The sequence below is a fragment of the Lepidothrix coronata genome, unplaced genomic scaffold (assembly GCF_001604755.1).
Source record: "Lepidothrix coronata isolate B3197 unplaced genomic scaffold, Lepidothrix_coronata-1.0 Scaffold12, whole genome shotgun sequence".
NCBI lineage: Eukaryota > Metazoa > Chordata > Aves > Passeriformes > Pipridae > Lepidothrix > Lepidothrix coronata.
In genome coordinates this window covers 3,173,792-3,197,894 of record NW_016690192.1, presented here as the reverse complement: position 1 = coordinate 3,197,894, position 24,103 = coordinate 3,173,792, and the positions used below count along the sequence as shown (strand labels likewise).

Sequence of the window (24,103 nt, the reverse complement as noted above, 5' to 3'; positions counted from 1 at the left end):
TCCTTGGACAATAAGAGAACTGGTGACAAACTGGTGCCCACCCGTGCTGGAGTGGAGGGGCCAAGGAGAGCTCCTAGGGATCCGTTGGACTCACTGGTGCTTACAGCAACCACATTTCCATGCAGTGCTCAAGTGAAGGTGCTGCTTTTTTTCTTTTTTTCCCCTTTTTTCTCCTTTCTTCTCCTCTCTCTATTAATAACTGAACCCAGTGGCTCGTCTGAGTTATGAGGGGGGTTTACTGCACAGTTGCATGGTGGAGGGACCTGGTTTTCATTGTGTAGGGCGGGATATCAGTTTTAACCCAGAGGCAGTGATGTTATTTAACAGGTGCCTTAAAGGCATAGTGCTTATTTAATCACCGTCTCCATATCAACATTATGTAAATTGAAATTGCTTAGGTACGCAGTTAATTGTGAATGCTTTAGACATTTTTAAAGGCATAAGACAATACCTGAAGTTCCATGTTAAGAATATCCAGGTCAAAGGACACACATGTTTTTATTTTCTTATTTGAGGTATAATGTGTTCAAGGCAGATTTATGGCACAACCTTTGTTTATTGACTTGTACTTTTCCACATGAAACTAATGGAACATGACAGATGATATTTATGAGGCATGTGTTCTTGATTAAATCATGTTAGACATTAAAACCTGATAAAAGAACATATTTTAAAGGGTGGATTAATAGAAAAGGAGGCAGCATTGATTGGGGAGTTTACACGGAACAAGACACGTTAGTCTTAGACTGCGTATAGGTGAGATATGTGGTTATAAAACTTTAGAAGCTGAACAGAAAAAGATTAATAAGCTTTTGCTCTTTGGAAAGTTTGAGGTTTTTGTTTTTCTCCCTTTGTGAGCCACTGGCCACCTCATATTTCAGGTCTTTCGAGTGAATTTATTCAGTTCTGCTTAAGAACTTGTGGCCCTTTATGGCCTACTGCTTGTACTGCTGGCCCTACATGTGTCCTGTGTTCTTCAGGATTCCCAGTCAGCAGATCTGTGCGGGCAGCCTGTGCTGCTGCTAAAAACTGCTCTGTAAACATGTTCTAAATTCTGCTTACGTGGGTGCAAATTGGGTAAATCAGCAAGTCAGAGCTGCTTGTCCCACCTTGATATCTGGGGCTTTGCACAGAGTTCTGAGTAATAGGTTAGTGGGGAATCACCCTGTGTAGTATTTTGCATGTCAGCATAAGAGTATCCTCTAAGTATTTCCTGTGGAGAGCAATTAGAGGAATTTGGTAAACATAAGAAGTGGGAACAGCTTGAATTTGTTTTCTTAACTGAATATTGAGACTAAAGGGGAAGCAGATACCTGCATTCTGCTTTCAGTTACACAGGTGCAAACATGGAATATTTGCACTGATTTCAGCTACGCAGATGTATCTGAGGACACATTCTGGCTTGAGGCAGCATTTTCACTCCTGTGTTTTAACCTTCTGTGGCTGAATTTGTGCTAACCTGGATCCTCAAAGCTACATTTCCTCCAGAACAGACAAACTGCTGCATGAGAAGATAGCCTTGGGTTTTTAAATATCATATCAGCTTAGACTTGTAGAAGTAATGTCCACTGCAAATGTAAGAAAGTTTTAAGTTTTATAAGTTTTTATTACAACAAAGTAATTTCATGCTGTGGTGAAATATTTACCTCCTTCCTGTAACCTCTTCATCATCTTCATTGAAGGATTTGTGCCAAATTAATAGCTTTTTAATTTTAATCTGAAAGCATTGTCTTTGCTGCATGAGATACAGTAAAAATGTTTTAAAATGATAAGTTTCAAGTATTTAAATGAATAAACTGCTTCAGTATCTTCCACAGGGAAGGAATGCAAATTACAGGCATATTTATAGTTTGCTTTTGTTTGAACATTTCAGGGTAGAAACTCAAAATACTTGCAAAATGATAAAACTGTATACAAGAAATACATACATACTGTAAGAAATATGGTTTTCTGTGAATAGAGATGTTTGTATCAAGTGTTGTGTAAATTAACTTTTGAGTTCAAGCATGACGTTGCACCTCGTATCATCAGAGCAAGTTGTGTTTGAAAAGCTGTTAGCTAAAGTACACTCCTGCTTTCAGCAAATCCAGTGGAAATTCTTTTTCATTTTCTTTCCCCCAGCTTGCTCACTAAAACATCCCTACTTACCTGAGATTTTAGGATAAGCATTCTCTCCCATTAGAAATTAAAAATCTTCATAATGCAGATGTTTCCCTGTAGAGATTTCAGCCCTCCTTCCCCAAACATATGGCAAAAACCAAAACAACAGATGTTAAAGAATAAAAAGAAGAGAATAGAAAATAGCCCTGGAGGTAATATAATGTTGTTACATTAATATTTTGCCTCCTAAAGGATTTAGCAGAATTTAAAAGGCTTCAAAGATGGATTGAATAATAGATCAAAGACTTTAAAAAAAAAAGTGGATATATTGAGGCTGGAAAGAAGGGGAATGATTTTGTTGAGAACTGATGTAGATCAGAGATGCACAATGTTTGTGCAAATAAAAAGGGGGGACAAAATGCATGATATTGAAGAAAATGCAGCTTAGTCACTCAATCTGACATTAAACGTAAAAAAATACCACTTTGAGAAAGATAGAATTCTGGGTTGTCAGGTTCTCTTGGAAAAATAACACTTAGTCACCAATGAGCATGGCTGGTGATGATGGTCATCTCACTCAGGAAATGATAGACAGAGATGAGAAGAAATTCTTCCTTCTGAACATGGTGAGGCCCTGGCACAGGTTGCCCAGAGAAGCTGTGNTGAACTGTCATCACAAGGGCCTTTTTTTCCTTCCCCTTTCCTTTGGGTGGTATCTTTGATTTATATTTCGGTATGAGGCAAGTGATTTCCCTTTGCTTTTAAAGATGTTCAGTTACAGAACCCTGTCAGTTTGTTGGTTTATGTTATTGTGGACACGTTTCTTGAATTTGCTTGGGGTTTTTTGTTTTTTGTTGTTTTAAGAGCCAGTGAAATTCCATGATGCCTGTGTTAATTGAAAACAATCTGTAAGTTTTAAGGAGCAGCCAGTGTCCATCAGGTATTCTTCCACAATGCAGTAGCTGTCAGATGCCTCTTACCATCTTACCACTCCATAGGCTATAAGTAGAGACAGGATCTTGCTTTAGAGATTCATAGAGCTAAATGGCTCCTGGGAAGCCAAACAGTGACACCTGAACAATGCCATAAAAGGTGGTATTTTGTTTTGGGGTTTTTTTTAATGTACTTATCAGATCCGACCTGTTTGCTTTGAGAACTGGATGGTTATTTTCAAGCAAGATGAATGTGTGATGACTCTCCTAGACATTCCTTTGAAGGACCTGCTCCTGAAAGGAGGTGATGAAGAATTTATAGGAACTGTAGAACTACTGAAAAATCAAGCCTCAAAGTTTGCTTTACTAAAGATCTGATCCAGAGAGGTATTCAGACACCTAATTCCCATTGACGTCCGTGGAAATTCAGTGCCTAAACAGCTCTCTGGATCTGGTACTTAGTCTTCTGGCATTGAATATTCTCAGTTCATGCTTTCTGTGGGTCTCCTTTTAAAGGCATCTTCTGTGAGTGGTGCAATAGTATTAATTTTGATTCTTCCCATCGTTAGTTCCAGCACGTGATGCAGACAGTTGCCTAGAAAGCTGTGCCATGTGAAAATCTATTGTTCCACCAAGTGGTTGAGGCCTCATAGATGAGTAGTGGGGTGGGGAGTGACTCAGAGAAAATACACTGCACTTTTAATCATTTTGGAGGAGGATGGGGCCAGCCTTCAGGCACTGAGACTTTGTTGAGTGGGGAACTAGAGTGACATACTTGTTTGTTTGGATGAAAATCCAGGGAAAAGTGGGAGATTTTTGTTGGCGTTTCCTCCACTCAGCACTGATCTTATCGTGCTGGTTTAGTAGCAGAGCTCCTTTGGCTCCTTGCCAGGTGATACCATTGGAGTCTGTCTGAGATGTGCAAGATAAAAATCTCAGGGAATTACAAGTATTATGATTTTCCTATCAGACTGTTCTAATGTGCAGACTCTTCTGACTTCTTTCTTTTAAAAATCCTGTTATTGAAAGAAAAAGAAATGCAAGAGCTGGGAAGTGGGACCTGATGTTTATAAGGGCCTTGGGAGCAGCTGTAATTAGTGCTGGTTTTTGGAAGAGACTTGTTGCTCTGCCAGCAAAGGGCCTGGTGTTCAGCCAGGTTAGATGTAGCCTTGGAGTAAGCACTTGGAACCTGTGTACCATACACTGATTCTGTGTCTGGCACTGAGAACACGAAGCGTCCTCTCACTTAACATACAAAATAAAACACTTTGTGTACTCCCAGCATGTCCTGGGAAACTCTCTGGAGGGCTGAGTCGCTGCCCAGCCTTTTGGGCTGGTTCTCTAAACCCTGACTTGTGAAGGGCAGCACCAGGGTGCTGTGATGATGGTCACTCTTCTGGGTGCTGTCGGTCCTGTGCAATCGGCAGTTTCACTCTGGGCCCACAGGTCTGGTGGTACGGCCAGCTGAGAGGTGTGAGAGCGAGGACACTCCTGTGGTGACAGGAATCCCCTTGTCAGCCTCTTCCTTGCATTCACAGAGATTTACAACCACTTTGGACACGAGTGTGGGCCCATCTGCATCAAGAGATAAAACTGGACCTGCTGGAAGTAAGTGTGTGTGTATGTGATCACAGTAGTCATTAAGAAAAAAACCCAGATATTCTTTATTTTCTTTTTAAAGCTTCAAAATTGAACTCGTGAGTTAAGAGTTTCTTGTTTCTCAGATTTCACAATGCATGAAAGGAAAAGATTTGACTTTCCCGTGGACTCTAGAGCTGTTGTCAGTCCAATTTCCCTGGTTTTAGACAGGAATCAGAACTGTCCCACACTTTCCAGATCCGACGGAAGTCAGTGGGACCTCAGGAAAAGATTATTGCTTCCAGCAGAGCTGAATTTGAGTGAGTCACCTGGGAAGTCATCTGGGACACAATGGGCAGCTGCACAGAAAGGTTCTGGGGCATGGACAGGGACCCCAGTGAAATCTCTGGCCCTTGTCTGTGCTGCTGTAGGGCAGAAGGCCAGGCAGGGAGGGTGTCCAGTCCAAAGCCCACTGGAACAAGGGACTGGGAAAGACCACATGGATGATAACCAGTTTGTTGCTGTTGCAGGCAATCAGCACTCAGTGCAGGGAGCATCTGTCCCACACCACCCACAAGCCACAACACACTCCTCAAAGTGTGCAACAAACTGAGATCATTAGTGGAAAACACCAAAAGCCACAGACTGCTGTGTTGTAAAGAGCAGAAGAGATGGAAAGCTCTGACTGTGGCCTGCAACTCTGGAAAGGCTGGGAATTTCCTTAAATAAAAATTCCCAGATGACCCAAGCATCAAGTTTGGTCATTGGTGTAAGTACCAAAACTGAGTACCTGATGTTATTTGTGTCCTTGGACAATAAGAGAACTGGTGACAAACTGGTGCCCACCCGTGCTGGAGTGGAGGGGCCAAGGAGAGCTCCTAGGGATCCGTTGGACTCACTGGTGCTTACAGCAACCACATTTCCATGCAGTGCTCAAGTGAAGGTGCTGCTTTTTTTCTTTTTTTCCCCTTTTTTCTCCTTTCTTCTCCTCTCTCTATTAATAACTGAACCCAGTGGCTCGTCTGAGTTATGAGGGGGTTTTACTGCACAGTTGCATGGTGGAGGGACCTGGTTTTCATTGTGTAGGGCGGGATATCAGTTTTAACCCAGAGGCAGTGATGTTATTTAACAGGTGCCTTAAAGGCATAGTGCTTATTTAATCACCGTCTCCATATCAACATTATGTAAATTGAAATTGCTTAGGTACGCAGTTAATTGTGAATGCTTTAGACATTTTTAAAGGCATAAGACAATACCTGAAGTTCCATGTTAAGAATATCCAGGTCAAAGGACACACATGTTTTTATTTTCTTATTTGAGGTATAATGTGTTCAAGGCAGATTTATGGCACAACCTTTGTTTATTGACTTGTACTTTTCCACATGAAACTAATGGAACATGACAGATGATATTTATGAGGCATGTGTTCTTGATTAAATCATGTTAGACATTAAAACCTGATAAAAGAACGTATTTTAAAGGGTGGATTAATAGAAAAGGAGGCAGCATTGATTGGGGAGTTTACACGGAACAAGACACGTTAGTCTTAGACTGCGTATAGGTGAGATATGTGGTTATAAAACTTTAGAAGCTGAACAGAAAAAGATTAATAAGCTTTTGCTCTTTGGAAAGTTTGAGGTTTTTGTTTTTCTCCCTTTGTGAACCACTGGCCACCTCATATTTCAGGTCTTTCGAGTGAATTTATTCAGTTCTGCTTAAGAACTTGTGGCCCTTTATGGCCTACTGCTTGTACTGCTGGCCCTACATGTGTCCTGTGTTCTTCAGGATTCCCAGTCAGCAGATCTGTGCGGGCAGCCTGTGCTGCTGCTAAAAACTGCTCTGTAAACATGTTCTAAATTCTGCTTACGTGGGTGCAAATTGGGTAAATCAGCAAGTCAGAGCTGCTTGTCCCACCTTGATATCTGGGGCTTTGCACAGAGTTCTGAGTAATAGGTTAGTGGGGAATCACCCTGTGTAGTATTTTGCATGTCAGCATAAGAGTATCCTCTAAGTATTTCCTGTGGAGAGCAATTAGAGGAATTTGGTAAACATAAGAAGTGGGAACAGCTTGAATTTGTTTTCTTAACTGAATATTGAGACTAAAGGGGAAGCAGATACCTGCATTCTGCTTTCAGTTACACAGGTGCAAACATGGAATATTTGCACTGATTTCAGCTACGCAGATGTATCTGAGGACACATTCTGGCTTGAGGCAGCATTTTCACTCCTGTGTTTTAACCTTCTGTGGCTGAATTTGTGCTAACCTGGATCCTCAAAGCTACATTTCCTCCAGAACAGACAAACTGCTGCATGAGAAGATAGCCTTGGGTTTTTAAATATCATATCAGCTTAGACTTGTAGAAGTAATGTCCACTGCAAATGTAAGAAAGTTTTAAGTTTTATAAGTTTTTATTACAACAAAGTAATTTCATGCTGTGGTGAAATATTTACCTCCTTCCTGTAACCTCTTCATCATCTTCATTGAAGGATTTGTGCCAAATTAATAGCTTTTTAATTTTAATCTGAAAGCATTGTCTTTGCTGCATGAGATACAGTAAAAATGTTTTAAAATGATAAGTTTCAAGTATTTAAATGAATAAACTGCTTCAGTATCTTCCACAGGGAAGGAATGCAAATTACAGGCATATTTATAGTTTGCTTTTGTTTGAACATTTCAGGGTAGAAACTCAAAATACTTGCAAAATGATAAAACTGTATACAAGAAATACATACATACTGTAAGAAATATGGTTTTCTGTGAATAGAGATGTTTGTATCAAGTGTTGTGTAAATTAACTTTTGAGTTCAAGCATGACGTTGCACCTCGTATCATCAGAGCAAGTTGTGTTTGATAAGCTGTTAGCTGAAGTACACTCCTGCTTTCAACAAATCCAGTGGAAATTCTTTTTCATTTTCTTTCCCCCAGCTTGCTCACTAAAACATCCCTACTTACCTGAGATTTTAGGATAAGCATTCTCTCCCATTAGAAATTAAAAATCTTCATAATGCAGATGTTTCCCTGTAGAGATTTCAGCCCTCCTTCCCCAAACATATGGCAAAAACCAAAACAACAGATGTTAAAGAATAAAAAGAAGAGAATAGAAAATAGCCCTGGAGGTAATATAATGTTGTTACATTAATATTTTGCCTCCTAAAGGATTTAGCAGAATTTAAAAGGCTTCAAAGATGGATTGAATAATAGATCAAAGACTTTAAAAAAAAAAGTGGATATATTGAGGCTGGAAAGAAGGGGAATGATTTTGTTGAGAACTGATGTAGATCAGAGATGCACAATGTTTGTGCAAATAAAAAGGGGGGACAAAATGCATGATATTGAAGAAAATGCAGCTTAGTCACTCAATCTGACATTAAACGTAAAAAAATACCACTTTGAGAAAGATAGAATTCTGGGTTGTCAGGTTCTCTTGGAAAAATAACACTTAGTCACCAATGAGCATGGCTGGTGATGATGGTCATCTCACTCAGGAAATGATAGACAGAGATGAGAAGAAATTCTTCCTTCTGAACATGGTGAGGCCCTGGCACAGGTTGCCCAGAGAAGCTGTGGCTGCCCCATCCCTGGAAATGTTCAAGGCCAGGCTGGACAGGGCTCTGAGCAACCTGGGCTAGTGGAAAGTGTCCCTGCCCATGGCAGGGGGTTGGAACTGGATGATCTTTAAGGTCCCTTCCAACCCAAGACATTCCAGGTTTCTGTGAATCTTTCCCCAGCCAGGAAACGTTTCCCACACCACCAAGAACAGAGATTCTGTGTCCGTTCTGTCCTCAAGCTCAGCTGTCTTTCACAGCCCTCTCCTTGATGTTCAAACCGTGTCTCATTTGCTAAGTTCAGCCTTTCTCAGCAGAATTCATTCAGAGTTTTATCTAGTGGTGCTTGTGATAGGACTGGATCCAGAAACCTGCCTCTTGACTTGGATTTTTCTAAGTCTGTGTAAGTTGAAGGAAAACTGAACAGATACTGCTTCACTAGGAAAGTAGTTGTGCTGTTAATGACTTCCTGTCTCATAAAGGAATTGTCTTTGGAGTCAAAGTGTTGGTACCAGGCTGCCAGGGAGGAAGCCTAGAAGTTACAACTTTCCTCTAAACATGATTTCTACTGAAAAGGTTCTCTGCCTCCTCTGCTCTGTAATGCCATGCTTTGCCAGAGTGGTTGTTCCTCTCTGACATGTTGCTTTTTCTTTGCATGTTTTTTTTGGTTACTGCTGGTTTGTGTTTCTGCAGCTCTTTGCTGTGGAGGATGCAGACTGCTGGTGCTGGGACATTGCTGAGGCAAGCTGAACGGGCTGGACAGAAGGCCTTTAGAAGATGCCTGTAATAACAAAATCATAAATCAGGATCTCCCTCTTTGGTGCTTGGGAAGCAAGGGTGACCTACTGGCCGTGGTATTGGGTCCTTGTAAAGGCAACTCTGTGCTGCTAGGAGGCAGAAATTCCTGATCTCCCACCATTAGCGCTTACTGGGAGAATATCAAATCCAAAGGTTGTAAGAAGTTTGTGTTTAATCTCCATTTCTAACATAAATGGAAAGAAAAACATGTATTAGCTAATACTGATTAATTATATCCCTGTGCTGGTGGCCAAGAATGGGGGTATCATTCCATACAGACTATATACAACACGTTCTTTTTATGAATCAACTAGGGAAGGCATCCAAGCTCTTTCAGTGGGTAGGTGAAGGGTTTGGCTAGTTTTCAGGTTTCGAAGCCATCTGGAAAAATTTAGCCAAAATTATCTGCTCCACAGTCCCAAGATAAATCATTTTCCCACTTATACGATTGTTCCTCATTAAACCAGTTGGGTTAGGGCTGATGAAACCCTGATATTATAACTCAGGCTTTTACAGGGCATTTTGTTGATAGAGTTTTGGTGATGAGAGTGATACCACTGATATCACTCGCTGTTGAGAACAACAAAAGTAAAAGTTTCATGGAATGGAAATACTCCATGAAACAGAAACAACTCTGTTTTGATCTGTGTGGTTTAAGACATTGTCCTTTCTGACAAATGTTTTATCTAAATAGTTTAGTGTAGTGCTTATGTTTATATACTTATATATGAATATGTGCTAAATACAAATTACGTATAATATAAATAACTTTCTGTTATGAATCAAAGATACTGAAGTGTATGCGTGTTACTGCAACAAGAGCAATTTTGAAAAGCAGCAGCAAATGATTCTCTCTTAAAAAGCAGCTTCATTATATTTTTCATGTCTTCTCTGCATTCTTAAGCGAACTCTTGTAACTGAGAACTGCACCAGTTGACAGCATCACTGCTGCTTCGGAGGTGGATCAGGGACATCCCTGGGAATGCCTCACAGCCAGTGTCTGCAAGATTGAATCCTTAATTGAGCATTTTTATTTTGCCAACAAAGGTGATATCCTTCGCCTCCTAGTCCAATGGGATTGTTGAGCGTGTGGTGTCTAAGCCAGCTGAGTGACCTCTGTCCCTGGTTACTGTGCTGCAGTGATGTGGATGTGTGTCATCTCAGTTTGGGGCCTGACTCTGCTGTGGCTCATCCTTACAATCCTGAATGAGTCAAACACCTTCTCCCTGCCTTGGACTTGCTGCTTGCAGAGTGAGGCTGGTGATACTTAATCTGCTTTGTGAGGGGACTGAGGGGACAATATGTGGTCAAGAGCACTGCATATAAGTAACAATTGTAACCCAGAAATCCTGAGAGCTCCACTTTCTAGAAGAGTGATCAAAAATAGAATTTGACTTAATGTGGAACTGGAAGCTTTTGAATGCAGCAGCCTGTAAGTGCAACTAAACTATGTGCAGGGAGAAAGAAACTTCTGGTGCCCTTTTCTGCTCAGGTAGCCAACAGCTACCCATCCGTCCTTTTGTTTTTTTAAACCTTGTTATTCTTTTCCTTTGGAATGAGGTTTTTGAATGCTAAGAATTATTCAAAGCTCATAAAACGCAGGGCTTGGAGCTACAATAACTAGTATTTCCAGGGCACACGTCATCACTGAAGATGATAGTGGTGTCTGTGGGAGTGGGGGCACTTGTGTCATTGTGAAATACCAGGGAGTTTTACCAGATGGAGGAGGTCTGGAGCAAAGCTAAGATGGTTATTTAAACATCTGCCAACACCGAAAAACTTCATTTTTCATTAAGTTGGTGCCTTAGGATCTGTACCCTAATGCAGTTCCTCTGAAATGTGAAGGTAGGCTGTCTCTCCTCAGTGCTCTTTGTGCTTTCATAAGTGTGTGATCTTCACATGCTCCAGCAAGGGTGCTGTGTCAGGTTTAAAAACGAAACAGAACCAAACCTCTTTTTTTCCCATCCCACCTTGACCTGGGATAATAGTCTTTTTAGGAATTTAGGAATTAAATTTTAGTATTTAGGAATTAAAGCTTACTTTCTGATAGTTGCTTTAGCATATTTTGGAAGAGGGGCGATACATTAAGCAGCTTCCGTCAGTCTTCATGATGCAGGTTCTGTAACGTCAGGGTTACATTACGTAGGACATCTGCAGCCCAGGTGGCATGAGGGGGACATTTCTCATTGACATGTGTGTCCCTGGTGGGCACAGTAAATGAGATCAGCTGTGTCTCCTGCCCAGGACAAACAGCTGCAAGTCCAGGGCTCAGGATGGATGAACCGTAGTGACTGGTAGAAGAGCCCTGAAGAGTGGTGTGGTGAAAGCAGTACCCCCAGCCTGCACTCTTTGGGTTCAGCCTAGGGTTCTGAGGTAAGTCTCACAGCTCTTAAAAAAACCTAGCCAACTGAATTGGAAGGTTTCTCATCTCTATTTAGCCCAGCAGACACTTTGAAGCTTTTCTCCATCTTATTCTCTTAGTGTCTCTTTGATTTCACCTCAAGGTACAGATTCCTTCTCTTGCCTGAAATCCCTGTGCAAAACTTCTTGGTGTGATGGTTGCATTTCCACTGCATGTTTTGAGATTTCTCTTTTGTTCTCTCTGCATTATTTATTCACGTAAGTGCGGTCCTGCAGTTGCTTACAAATTACTTTGTAGACTTCAGAAGCTGCTGTTTTGCTCATAGAACCTTCTGATACCTGTTTTGTAACTCCCATCCGGATTGTATAAAGAACATTGAAGAGGGCTGCATCTGTTCATAGAGCATCCAGCACTGAAAGGCTGATCTTGACCAGACCTTCTGCAGCTTCCTTAGTAGTAGATTAAGTGGAATTCCAGGTTATGTTGAAGTTGCAGGTTTCTTTCATTCCATGTAGGTTATTCAGGGTCTGATTTAGAAATCACACACTTAAGTACTTAGGTCTAAATGCTTACTGAGCCCTCCTTCTAACATAATCCCTTTCTTGTCTGCTGCTAGTACTTTTGTTGATAAAGTGAGCTGGGAAGTTACTTGCATTTGGAAGGGAATAAATAAACTAACATCAAGGAGTGGTTGCAAAATATTGCAGGCCCTTTGAATGTTGGGTGCCTGCTTATTTTGGAGTGTTTGCTGGGCTAAACGTAGCATGAATTTGTCTGTGATGTGTCATAGACTTATCAAAGCCAAATTACTCATTAAAATAATGCTGAATGGGGAATATAATGCAGTAAACTAGCATATAAATAAAAGGTTAGCAGAAAGGTAACTTGATATATGAAACCATAAAAGAGATTTCAGAATTAATGAGGGAGACAATATTTCTTCTGTAGCGACTTTAAGTTTTGGTTCAAACAGTGTAACAGCAACACATTATTTATTTCTCGTCTTGCCTTATTCTTAGGCCCATGGGACTGGACAGGAAGGAATTAGAGAGCCCTATATTACAATTTAATTGCTTGAAGAAAAAATATTATTTTTCATTGTTAATCATTAGCTGCTTCTAGTTTTATTAAAGTCGTAATGTCTATGCTGTAGCAGCAATGTTTGCAGCATGCAGTCAGGGCTAAGAAAATTTTCAGTTGCTATTCAATCAGCTTTGTGGGGGAAAAAAAAAGAAAAAGAAAAGATGGAGAACTGCAACTGGACCAGTGGCTGTTCAGCTGTTAGACACATCTAAGAGCTGTTTGGTTCTTCCATTTACAGCAGAGCTGTGAAGAAGTGGTCCTGATCTTTCACTGAAGAAGTGTTCACATATACACCCACAGTTTTCATTGAGTTGAGCTGCTGGGAGCAACTTGTGCTCATCATTTCTTGTTTTCTCGTCCTCATGTTGGATGGAAATTTCTGTATAATGTACTAGGTTCGGTCAGTTAAATTGTTCTTTTTTTTATTTTAACCACAGGTTAAAATTGTAACTTTATTTGACATCCCTGTTTAATATACAAGTTAGATTTTTAGACAGGTTTGGGTTTGGGTTTTTTTTCAGGGACAGTGGACAATGAAAGTCTTCTGCTTTTGTAACTGTTGTTCATTTTTGTAGAATAAAAATTCACAGCTACACTGTGATGACTGTCCCCTACTGTGTTTTTGGCCTGTGGGAAAGGGGAGACAATATAACTTAGTTTGGTTCACCATGGGAAAAATATTTGGAGGAATGATCTCACACCTGCTTCAGGCTAAAAATGCTTCCTCCATGAACAGCCAGAATGGCTCAGCTGTTGAGCTGTGGTGGTTTGACCACATGGACAGATGAGCAAAGCTGAGACATGACTGTAATGCACAAAGCAGATTGGCAGTGGCAGCACAGCAGTTCAATCTTGCGTGTATCCACGTGGAAGGTTTGACAGATCAGCACAGGAATCCATTTTTGCAGGGACTCAGAGGATTTGCTTCCCTCTTAAGCAGGAGAGCACTTATTTTTTTTCCCCCAAGAATCTCTCAACCCTTGATCCTTTGCTGCTGCTCCCAAGAGCAGCTTCGTATGATGCAGGGAACTGGATCCTTCCACAGAGGTCTCCAGCTGGGAAGGGCCCATAGTATTTCACCAACTGATTCCTCTTCAGGGTCAGCTCTGTCTCTGAGGTGGGCTTAGCTCTTCTGATGACTTCCCTACCTGCAGATAACACACTTGCAGAATTACCTGCAGAAGTGTTCTGCCTTCCTGTAAATCAGAAAATGATGGTTGTCTTTCTTCCCTTTCACTGTTAAATTCACCTCCACTGAGTAGTATTTTTAACATCTGTGGTTAAACCACAATGTGAAAGGAGTTGGCTACATTACTGAGATGATGGAGCTGTTGCTGTTCAGTGCTGGGGACTGCTGATTTTACCTACAGCTGGCTTGGATTCCGTTATAAAGCAAGGGAATATTCCAGTTCAAGAGATTCTTGTACGTACTCAAACATACATCATTCCTTTGTTATTACAAAGACAACAAGACCATCTCAAGAGGTTGGAGTGCCCTGTAGGTCCCGAGGGCAGTAGGTCAGTTGTGATAAGCTGCTGTTACTGCCCAAGCAGTGACACAGGGCTGTGGTATGTGCTCTTTCCTAGGGCTGAGTTTTGTGGGCTTTGGCTCATGTTGGCAGCCCATCGTATGTGTGCAGCTCTCCTGAAAGCCTTGGAAATTTGCACTAGGTATGTCTGTGTGTATAGACATGGACATATGGGACTCTCAGGTGTTTGCTTCTGAAAGAGCTGCTGTGGAAGCCTGTGAGCTGACTCTCCAAGCTGTTCAGGAAACATGATCTGTCTGATCTCGTGAAGGACAGTTGAAATTTGAATTGTGTTGTGGACATTGTGACTGACTCGACTGTAGTTTTTTTCTAAGACAGAGTTGGCCTGTTGATACCAGGGCCAGCTCTGCTTTTCTGTGCTCTTGCAAACATTCAGCAGGGAAGGTGCACTATGTCTGATGAATACTTCCATTGTTTGCCATGGACTCTGGGCAGTAACTTTGGCCTTACTGGGAAAGATTCCCATTCTTTGATGCTCTGATTCTTCAGCCAACTTCGTTCGGTTTGATATAATTTTTAATCAAGCTTTCCTTTTAACTTGTAATGTTATAAGTCCCTAAATGTGTTACTATCCACCAAAGAGGGTTTCTTGGCAGGATTTCCAAACAAAAACAAAACAAAACCCCTCTATTCAGCCAAAATACTCTTTAACGGATGAAGCAACAATTACTTGTGGCTTTGTGAAAATAGAGTATATATTGTATATATTGCAAAGCAAGAGACCACGATGTGTGTAGTGATGATTTGAGGTATTGGGAAATTAAGTGATCCATCAGTATTGATGCTTGGTGCCAGGGATTTAGTTCAATGCTTCAATTTGCTATGCTATTGAAAGTGGGAGTAGGCTTTCATGAGAGAGGGTCTAGTGGTTAATGCACTGAGCTGGGCCCTGGGAGGTCTGGCTTTAATTCCCAGCTCCCTTCAGGCTTGCTCTACAACTACGAACACATTACTTGAACTCTCTGTGCCTCAGTTCTCTTCTTTCCCTCCCTCACCCACTTCTTTTTGAAATTCCTTTGGGAGGAACTGTCTTTAAGCTTGTGTATGTTGTCTAAACAAAGGGTACTGCATCTCGGTAGGGGCCTGCGGATACTTTGACTATAGGAAGATTTGTAAGTGTTCTGGCAAACACAGCACTGTCGTGTACACACACGTGTCAGGCAGGCTGAGTTACATGTGCGGTAACGGGGAAAATTAGCGAGGAGAAATGGCAACCGTTACAACGGCACGTTTTCATTTGGACATCTTGATTATGTGAGTGTACAGAGCAGCTGCTCCCATCCCCATGCTGGGCCCTTCCAGAACCATTCCACTCTCACATGATTTGGGATGAAGATGACTTCCTTAAGAACAGTTATCCTTTCTTCTATACGTTCTGAGGCATAACACAAGGACAGACAGCTGGAGAGGACTGTGAAGTTGAGGGAGAGCAGTATTCTGAGCATAGTCCTGCAGCCTGTCGTGGATGAATTTAGTAAGTCTCCTGGCTTCCATTTCATCACCTGTAAGAAAGGAAGTTGTAGCTACTGTGACTGATACTTCCCTAGACTGTGCTGATTTATTGGTGTCTGTAGAGAACTTTGGAGATGGTGTTTGCCTTGAAGTCTGACTTAATATTTGCTGTTGTGTTCAGTGTAAGTTGAGAGCTTGAATAATAAAGACCACTGGATGGGTCAGTACTGGAGGGCAGCTGCAGAAGTTACTCCAGCCCAAGGACAGCAGGCCAGGGCAAGGGTTCCTCAGCAAAGCTCAGAGCCTGGGAGAGAGCTCACAGGGGCCCTGTCTTGCTCTGCTTCTTGAAAGGTTTTGGTTTGGGGACATTGGTATGGAGCAGAGCTGTATTGGCCTGACAGAAAGAGGACGAATGCGCTTCCAGCCACCTTACATGCATTTAAAAGTAGAAAATGTTCTGTAATCCTGTAATAGTTGCTGCTGAGGGTGAGCCCTATAACATTACCCAGTATGAGAGCACCAATTCTGCATCTGTGCTAATTTTGGCTGATGGAATAGATAAGGAAGCTGTTTGCAATGAGTATCTGATTCAGCATTACAGCCTAATAAAGACAAACCTCCTCTCTGAACACAAGTGACACAACAAACAGATTAGCTAACTTCATTCAAGCCAAGGGATTAGCTTTTGGAATCAAACCATCATTTCGTCATCACTAAAATGGTGGCAAATAACTACTTCTTTGCAAGGCAGTATTTCACTCTCAGCCAGTGGGAAGGCAGAATTAAGTGTCATGTTTTGTTTTCATTAGCAGAATGTTTTGTCATTGGACCCAGGCCTAAACAAGGCAATGACAGGAGAGCTGTTTATGTACAAGGTTGGGAATGCATTGCTGGTCATATCCCTACTCCATGCCACGCATCTGCAGAGGAGTTTGACAGTTCCTACAGATCTGGTTTTTACAGAAAGATTTGGCTGCTGGGGTCTGGACTGAGTGAATGTGTTTGGAAGAAAGCCATGTATGATCACACGGGAAGACACCTGTGGAGCTCAGGAGATCAGACTGCCTATGGTTACCTTCACCACAGAAGAGAGAGTTTTGTTTTGTTTTGTTTTGTTTTCAACAATGGGTAATAAGATCTCTTGTTGTGACTCCTGTTTCTGGAGATCTGAGTGACTAGCACAACAGTGACCATTCATGAAGATTGTGTGAAAGTATTTAAAAAATAACCCAACAGTCTTAAACCAGACCTGTTGTGTAAACAAATCATACCATGCTGGAATGAGCTTTATTGACCTACCACATGGAGAACCTTTCTGCTCTAGTGATGGACTTTTACTATAGAGTATCAGCTCAGCTCTTGTCTCTGGAGCATAAAGAAATCTCCTGGCTAGACCCACTAAATGTTTGTTCTCCCTCCTGCTTTTCATGGTAGAGTTAAATGAAATTTTGCCCCACAGAAGGCAGGGAATAGCACAAAGAAGGAAAGGTATGGAGAGCAGTATTTTGTTGGACTTTTACTGCTTGATAATCACAGGAATTCCTAGCTATCATCTTCGTATTTTATTCAGATGTATAAGAAAGTAAATATACAGGCCTGATTAAAAAGAATGAGACTTCAAGGTACCCTAGGAGTGCTTTCAAAAGGGAGAGTCTGTGGCGATTATAGAAGCCCTACTTTTCTAGAAGGTTGTTGTATCAGCAGCCACAGTAATGCAAGCAACCTGCTACCTGTATTTAAAAATAATAACTCGCAAATAAATACTTTAACTTATTACTGACATACAGGAGATTTAAGGGTGGGAATAGATGTTTTGCAAAGTAAACATTTACAAGATCTTTTTTTTCAGATCCAGACTCAGAATCTGTTTTTTATGTATGTATACATTTTTGCTGACAAATGTCTGTAAGATTTTAGAATAGAGTCAATTTACTTCTTTTTTTCATCTCTATGGGAGTTATCTTGATTTCCAGCCAGTAGGATCTGTCTGGCCTACAGACTCTTTCTGATGGACAAGAGTGCTACTGTTTGCTTATAGCTGTTGAAAGAATTGTAGAATTGGAAAAAATACTCAATGATAGAACTTTCATCTGCTCTTGTTTGACACTTCAGTTAATGAATGTCTCATGTCAGCCATCCAGAGGAGTAATATTTGAAAATCTAACCCAAATGCTGTGTAATGTTTTTCACAATTAGAGGAAAAGCATTATCTCATTGAGGACTGAATCTTCTCACCTTGGAGGCCAAGTGTGAGGGAGGACTGTAGCCAGTTTGCTCATGTAAATACCCAACTAGACTCCTCCATCCCCAGGTATTGAGTTTTTATCTACATCTAACACATGGACAGGTGTGTGAATATAGTGACACATTTTGTGCGTGGCCCCCAGTTTTGTCCTTTGAAAGCCCAGCTTTGAGTCTGACCTTGTATGAGAGACTCAAGATGAAGCTGTTAGAATTGAAGATGCCTTTTAGGAGAGGAGTGGTTCTACCTCTCCGGAAAGCCCTGGAGGGTTGGATGTTACAGAGGGGTCAGGTGTCACAAACCAGATGATACAAAATATTTCCATTGTGCCGTAGTCCTGTAAATCTAGTGGTATCCACACGGTTACACCAACTACAGACGTTTTTGGGGTGCTTGGAAGCACCTGATCTGTACCTTGGGTAATGCCTGATTTAAACACATTCCAAACTGCAGGTTATGGCACCAACTCAGTCTGCAGCTAGGGATGTATAGACTGGGGTTTTGGCAGGAATTGTCAAACTTTTGTCTGCAATATATAATAAGTCTTTATAGTGTTCAAGACACATAAATCTGATCTCCCCCCAAACTGTCTGTAGTTCATTTCCTTCAGGGTTGGGGGAAGGGGGAAATTCAGGTAGATGGAAGGACAGTTTGAAGAAGAGAGATCCTGCGAAATCATTTCAGCATGAAATGTTGGATTTAAACAATGAAGTAGCTTCCTTTCCTATTCTATTTATCATTTTAATTGCTTAAAGCATATTTCTTAGAAATAGTCAAAATACAGACTCAGACATATTTATATTTTATGCATCCCTGCTGTTATGGTTTTTTGGATGTAAAATGGATCGACAAAACCCATGGAGATGTTTATACAGAAAACATAGTATAATGAAAGTCTTACTGTGAATTTTGTGTTGATAGCATTTGTAATAAATCAGGAGAGTCAATTACTTTACTCTGCTATATGCACAGTAACTACTGTCACATTGCATGAAAACATTACTTATCTACTCACTGTAAAGATGCCAGCTATCTCTGGATCAAACTGCTGAACTGTGAAGTCAGACTTCTTATAAGGAAGGAAGACTTGCAAATCATAGAAATATATGTGCTGGCGATAAAGCCAAAGATTTTTAACAAACTACTTCATGAGGATTTTTCTTATTTGTTGTTTTCTGTACTGAAAGGGAGGAGGGAATACAAGTCAGTTCCTTGAGTTGTTAATGTTGAAGTAGTTCCTAGGGGACACAGAGGGATCAAGCATTATATATCTTAAGCATTTACTATTTGGCAAACAAAGTCAAGGCATCAGCAGGATGTCCTACAGGGAGAGAAATCCTGGGTATGTAATGGACAGTCTTATTTCTAAAAGACTGGCTGGTCCTCAGGGTTTCCTCTGGTGTCAGGCTGAGCAAGGAATGAGGGACTCAAGACCAATATTTTTAAACAAAAATACCTTGAAAGACATTCTGATCTCAGTTTTTGAATAGTTGTTGGGCTCTAACAATAGTAATGCATGGCCTATAGACCAAGTTGAACATCTTAGTGCAAAATTTAGGCTGTTAATAACTGCAGGTTTTATAAGAATTTAAGCAATGTCCCTATCACAGTGTGTGTGAACTTTAAAGGCTTTAGCTCTAGAACCACCACAGCCACAAATAACTTGAGGTGCTGACTTTTCCTGTCCTAATTATCCAGAGAATAAACAGAAGAAGGTGAAGAAAATACTTGAAGCCATTGCTGGAAGAAGGGAAGGCGTGAGGAACTCAGGCCTCTTCCTAAAAGGCCCTGGGATGAGGCAAGGCTCTCATGCCCCTAGTAGGTGTTCAGAGGAAAGGCAACTTTTTTGTAAACAAGTAAAACTGTTTGGGCCTGGTGGTTGTTTTGAGTGTATGAGGCTTCTGGAAGAAGAGGAGCCTTGTCTTACAGATACATTTGTGGAATAGGTTATTTTTGAAAGCTGGAGGAAAAGATGAAGCGACTGCTCATGGGGCCACCTGAGCCTGTGAGGAGGCACATCAGCATAGCTTCCTGAGGACAGAAGGCTGTTTTCAAATTGTGAGTAAAAGAAATTATATGCAGGCCCCCAAAAGTTGTAGTCAGCCATGTTTGCCCCCTATTCCTTGATATGAGTTCTTCCAAAACATCTATAAGCTGTAAGTTGTCGGTTCTATTCTCGTTTTTAAAATCACGCAGCACTGGAGAAATGAGTGTCTCATCCTGGATTGAAGCTTGGTTTTTAATGTGATAGTGTTAAAACTGCTCTTGCTTACAGCACTGATGGCTGGTAACATCAAAATTATCCACTGTGCTGTTCTGGAGGCCAGGCTTGGCTGAGCCAGCTTAGGTACTGCTGAACTGACTACAAGGACCTTCCTGTGAGCTTACAGTTGGCTTGCGACAGAAGACTGAGTAATCAGGCAATTACAGCTGAAATCAGAATCAGCCACTTGAAGCCCTTTTTGTTTTTGCATTTCGGCTATGTTTGGAGTTGTTATGTCAGTTCAAAGATCTTGAATCATTTTCTAAGCCTCTGCATTCAAGTTGATTGAATACTGGATGCTATAAAAACATTACTTCAGCACAGATACACTTAGACAACTCCCTTCTAATTTTCAGTAACTGCATTCAGGCACTCCAGTAATCTTTGGTGAAAAGCCATTGGATACAAACAAGTTGTAACTTTTATCCCATTTGGATGAGTGAAGGAAATTAATGTCTTAGTGTAAGAAAGTGGCCTTCTCTCTATATAATATACCCAGACCTTGCAGGGCTGTGTAAAGATTGCTTGTTTACAGTAGGTAGGACTCCCTTAATTCAGTACCAGAAGGGGTGTTAGTCTTTCCCATCTGAGCTGCTGTGCTGTTAATGCAGGATCTTTCACTGCACCCTTTGCATCGTCCCAAGTTTCACATGTGGCGGGTTCTCACAGTGTGATTCTTCTTGTAAGATAGAGGACACAGAGGCGAGGTGGTGTAGGCAACGTATCTTTGTTAATGTGCTTCAGATATTACCAAAAAAGTTAAACATTTTCCAGAATGCCTGTTTAGATAAAGGAGAATCCTCAGGAGTGAGTATTCATGACTTCTGATTCTTCCTTCTGTGGTCAGGCTGATGCAAAGCTTGCCATTTTAACAGCACTGTTGCAGCATTATCCATACCATTGGATGTCCCTATCTGCACACAATATTCTAATTATTGATGTGATTTCATCACAAGTACAGAATTCATCACAAGTACAGAATGGATTGCAGGATCTGGTGAACTCTGTATGAATGCTCATGTTGTCATCCACATACTGCAGACATAAAACCACTAGCTGTCTTTTGGAGAAATCCATTGTTTCATCATGTATAATTGTACAGCACTTTCCAGAAATTTTCTCAGAAGCATCCCTTATGAGTTATAGAGCCATAATTTCCATTATCTCATGTTGAGTAACTGGATTTGTGAATTTGTCTTGAGTCATTTTCAGCTACTTTGAAATATGAGGATCAGATTCCGTTTGCAAACAAGACAGCTAAGATGGATTTCAACTTTATTCTTTGCTAAAGGGTATATTTTCAGTTTCTTTAGTTTAGTGGTCTTGAAGTGCAAGCCTTTGTCAGGCAAGATAATATCTTCCACTTAGTGTTTTCATAAGGATCTTCCTGTTTTCTTTTTTCTTTAGAGAGCATTGAAAATTTAGCATTTCACCCACATGTTTGTGGTCTTTTGAACAGTATCAGCTGCTTTGCAGTGATCTCAGATGGATTTTAAGATTGTTTTTTCTCCCAGCTGGAAAACATGGATGGCATAGCAGCTTCATCTGTGCAGTTAATCAAAAGTACAGTTCTTTGGTGCAAGCTGTGACCACCTTGCAAATCAGAGAACCATTAAAAATCCTGAAATTAGGGATCTGAGCACACAGTCACATAAAAGTGCTATATTTTTCTTGATGAGCTGTAGTTGGATTCTGCTGCACACATCGGATAGAGCTTTAACCAGCAAAAGTTGAATCACATTGCTGAAAATCTGGTGGGGTTTTTTTTTTCCCTCTTTTTTCCCCAGCAGTCAGAAAGCCTAGGTGCATTTCATTTTGGCACCTGGAAGTTACACCTTTAACTTCATGGATGTAGGGTTTCAAGCTGCAGAAAGTCACTGAAAAATCACAATCTCACTGTCGATTAGTTGGCCACTCCTCATGCAAAGATAATTCTTGAAACTTGGAGACAGGAGAAAGAGAAGAAGTGGTCAGAGCAGAGGTGGTCAGAGGTGGTCAGAGCAGAGGAAGTTGGCCAATTTACTGTGCCTCCTGAGACAGTTGGTATCCTTGGGAACACAGAAGTATAAGCCAATTTTGAGAGAAACAAGACAGTAGTGTAGAAGAAATGGAAGAAATAGGCTCAAATGGGAAAGCCATGTTGGATTATTCTTCCAGCCAGACAAAAAGAGGAATCTACACATAGTTGCAGAAAAGGACCATCCATTCCCAAGGGTTTTTCATGGGCCTCTTGGCTAAGTGGGAGAAGCAGCAGCAGAGACCACTGAAGATCTCTACATCTGAACGAAAGAAAACAGCAAACTACGTATTCAGGGGGCTGATCTTATAACTGTAATTCATAGAGAAAATGGTTTATCAGCTTTTCTACTCAAGTTGTCTCTCCCCACTCCCCCACTATTTCACACAGAAACAAGTGTCTACACTCATGGCAATCACAAGCCTCAAGTGAATCTTGTCAGGACCTCTTGCAGCACTGCTCTCTCAAAGCAGATCCCGATTCCAGCTGTAAGAAAAATGCTTAGGCATCTAACATGCCTTTTCGTGGAATTTAGGAGCTGATGCTAGAAGGCTTTGTTGGCTGACTGCTCAAGTGTTCAGAGCTTGGAACTAGAGAAAAGCCAGGAAGAAATGTGCTTTTGGAGTGCTTTCAATGCACTTTGACTCTCTTGAGGTGCATAGTATCAATAGTGCAAGCTGCAGAATTCTTGCTCAGAACTGACTGTTCTGTTGTAGAAACTTTTTCATGCCTTGAAATGTCACATGCTGATCCCAGATGTTAGAAATAATCAAAGCAATGTGACAACTAGAAAACTTAGTATCAAAAGGCAAAATCTGATCTGCATTTTAAGTATCTTTTGAAAATACAGATTCAGGGGGAAAAAGTTTTAAAAAAATCGAGGTATCTTTTCAAAGGTATGATCAAAACCAAGTAAAAGTATAAAATTGTGAATAATTATAAGAGTAATGAGTTTTAGCTGATACATGTGTCACAACTTCCATAAGACCCCTGATCCTAACAGTGACTGATCATATGGAGACATTGTTGAAGTTCAAAATAGACCCTATTGATTACAAAAAGTAATATGTTTTTCCCAGCTGTACTTAGTAGCATTATTTTCCAGCAGAAAATTTCAACTTGGCATTTTCTTTTTGCATTCCATCATTCCATGATAAAGAGGCTTCAGATCTATATTTGTGTTACATCTATGTAACAGAGTGGTTTAGGCTTTTGTTTAAGAGGAGACTGTAAGGATGCTTGTATGGAAGTCCTGTTCTTTTTTGCTTCAAGATGTATGTCTCAGGAATATATCTTTTAAGAAAAACTCTCGAGTCTGGGTTTAGAATTTTGTTTTTCTTGCTGTACTAAAAGGCGAAGATAAGCCTTACCTAAAATTGTTCAGATGCTTTCACGCTTCCAGAGAGTTGAGGTTATATCTCATATTGATTTGAGGCTGATGCAAACCAAATCCTCTTGTTAGTCCTCCACAACCCTGAGTGATTAGTAATGCTTTGCTTCAAGATAACGGCTTGGGATCGTGTAACTGTGGTTTAGAACTTCATGTTTCCGTGGTGTGACAGTCAGTCCATGACTGTGTGCCTGTTCTGCCTATGGTACAGCACAGAATGAGGTGGGGTTTTGGAAACCCACAGCCTGATTTACAACCAGCACAACCATTTAGTGCCACGGTATTTCCCCCAGATTTGCAGGGTGAACTCAAGGATGTCTCTGGCAGTAAATACGACTGCCACTCAAAATTGCTTTTAATAACAATAATTCCAAAATAAATTGTCAAGGGGGATTTTTCCCGATTTCTGTGTAACAAGGCACAAGACTTGACTCGTTTGGAGGCAGTGCCTAGCTATGTAGCAAGAGATGATAGGCATGGATTTACTTAGGGAGGGAAGACAGTAGAAAGTCTGGCTCTTAGCACCGTGAGGTGACATGGTTGTGTCTGTCCCACAGACACGGTTAGATCAGCCCTTGTTAGATCAAAGTGAGAGCTCAACCTATTGAAGGGCAGAGAGATTGTGAAGTACTCACCTTTACTACTAGTTAGGAACAACTTAGACTTCTGTTGGGGAAGATTTGGGTACATTTTATTCTGATTTGAGGCAGAGTTGTATAGATAGCATCTCAGGGATCCTTCTAATCTCTCTTCTGCAAGACAGATAAATTTACTTGGTGCACTCTGACAT

The 24,103-nt window shown here is 40.9% G+C and overlaps 1 protein-coding gene and 1 long non-coding RNA gene across 5 annotated transcripts in view; both read left to right on the top strand.

The window, feature by feature from the left end:
• The window catches only part of GLIS1 (GLIS family zinc finger 1), a 204,542-nt gene that overhangs the window by 27,381 nt on the left and 153,058 nt on the right, over positions 1-24,103 (top strand). The window lies entirely within an intron of this gene.
• On the top strand, positions 4,548-5,295 carry LOC108492740. The gene is made up of 3 exons (XR_001873206.1): positions 4,548-4,640; positions 4,869-4,930; positions 5,141-5,295. It is a non-coding gene; the product is annotated as an uncharacterized LOC108492740 (long non-coding RNA).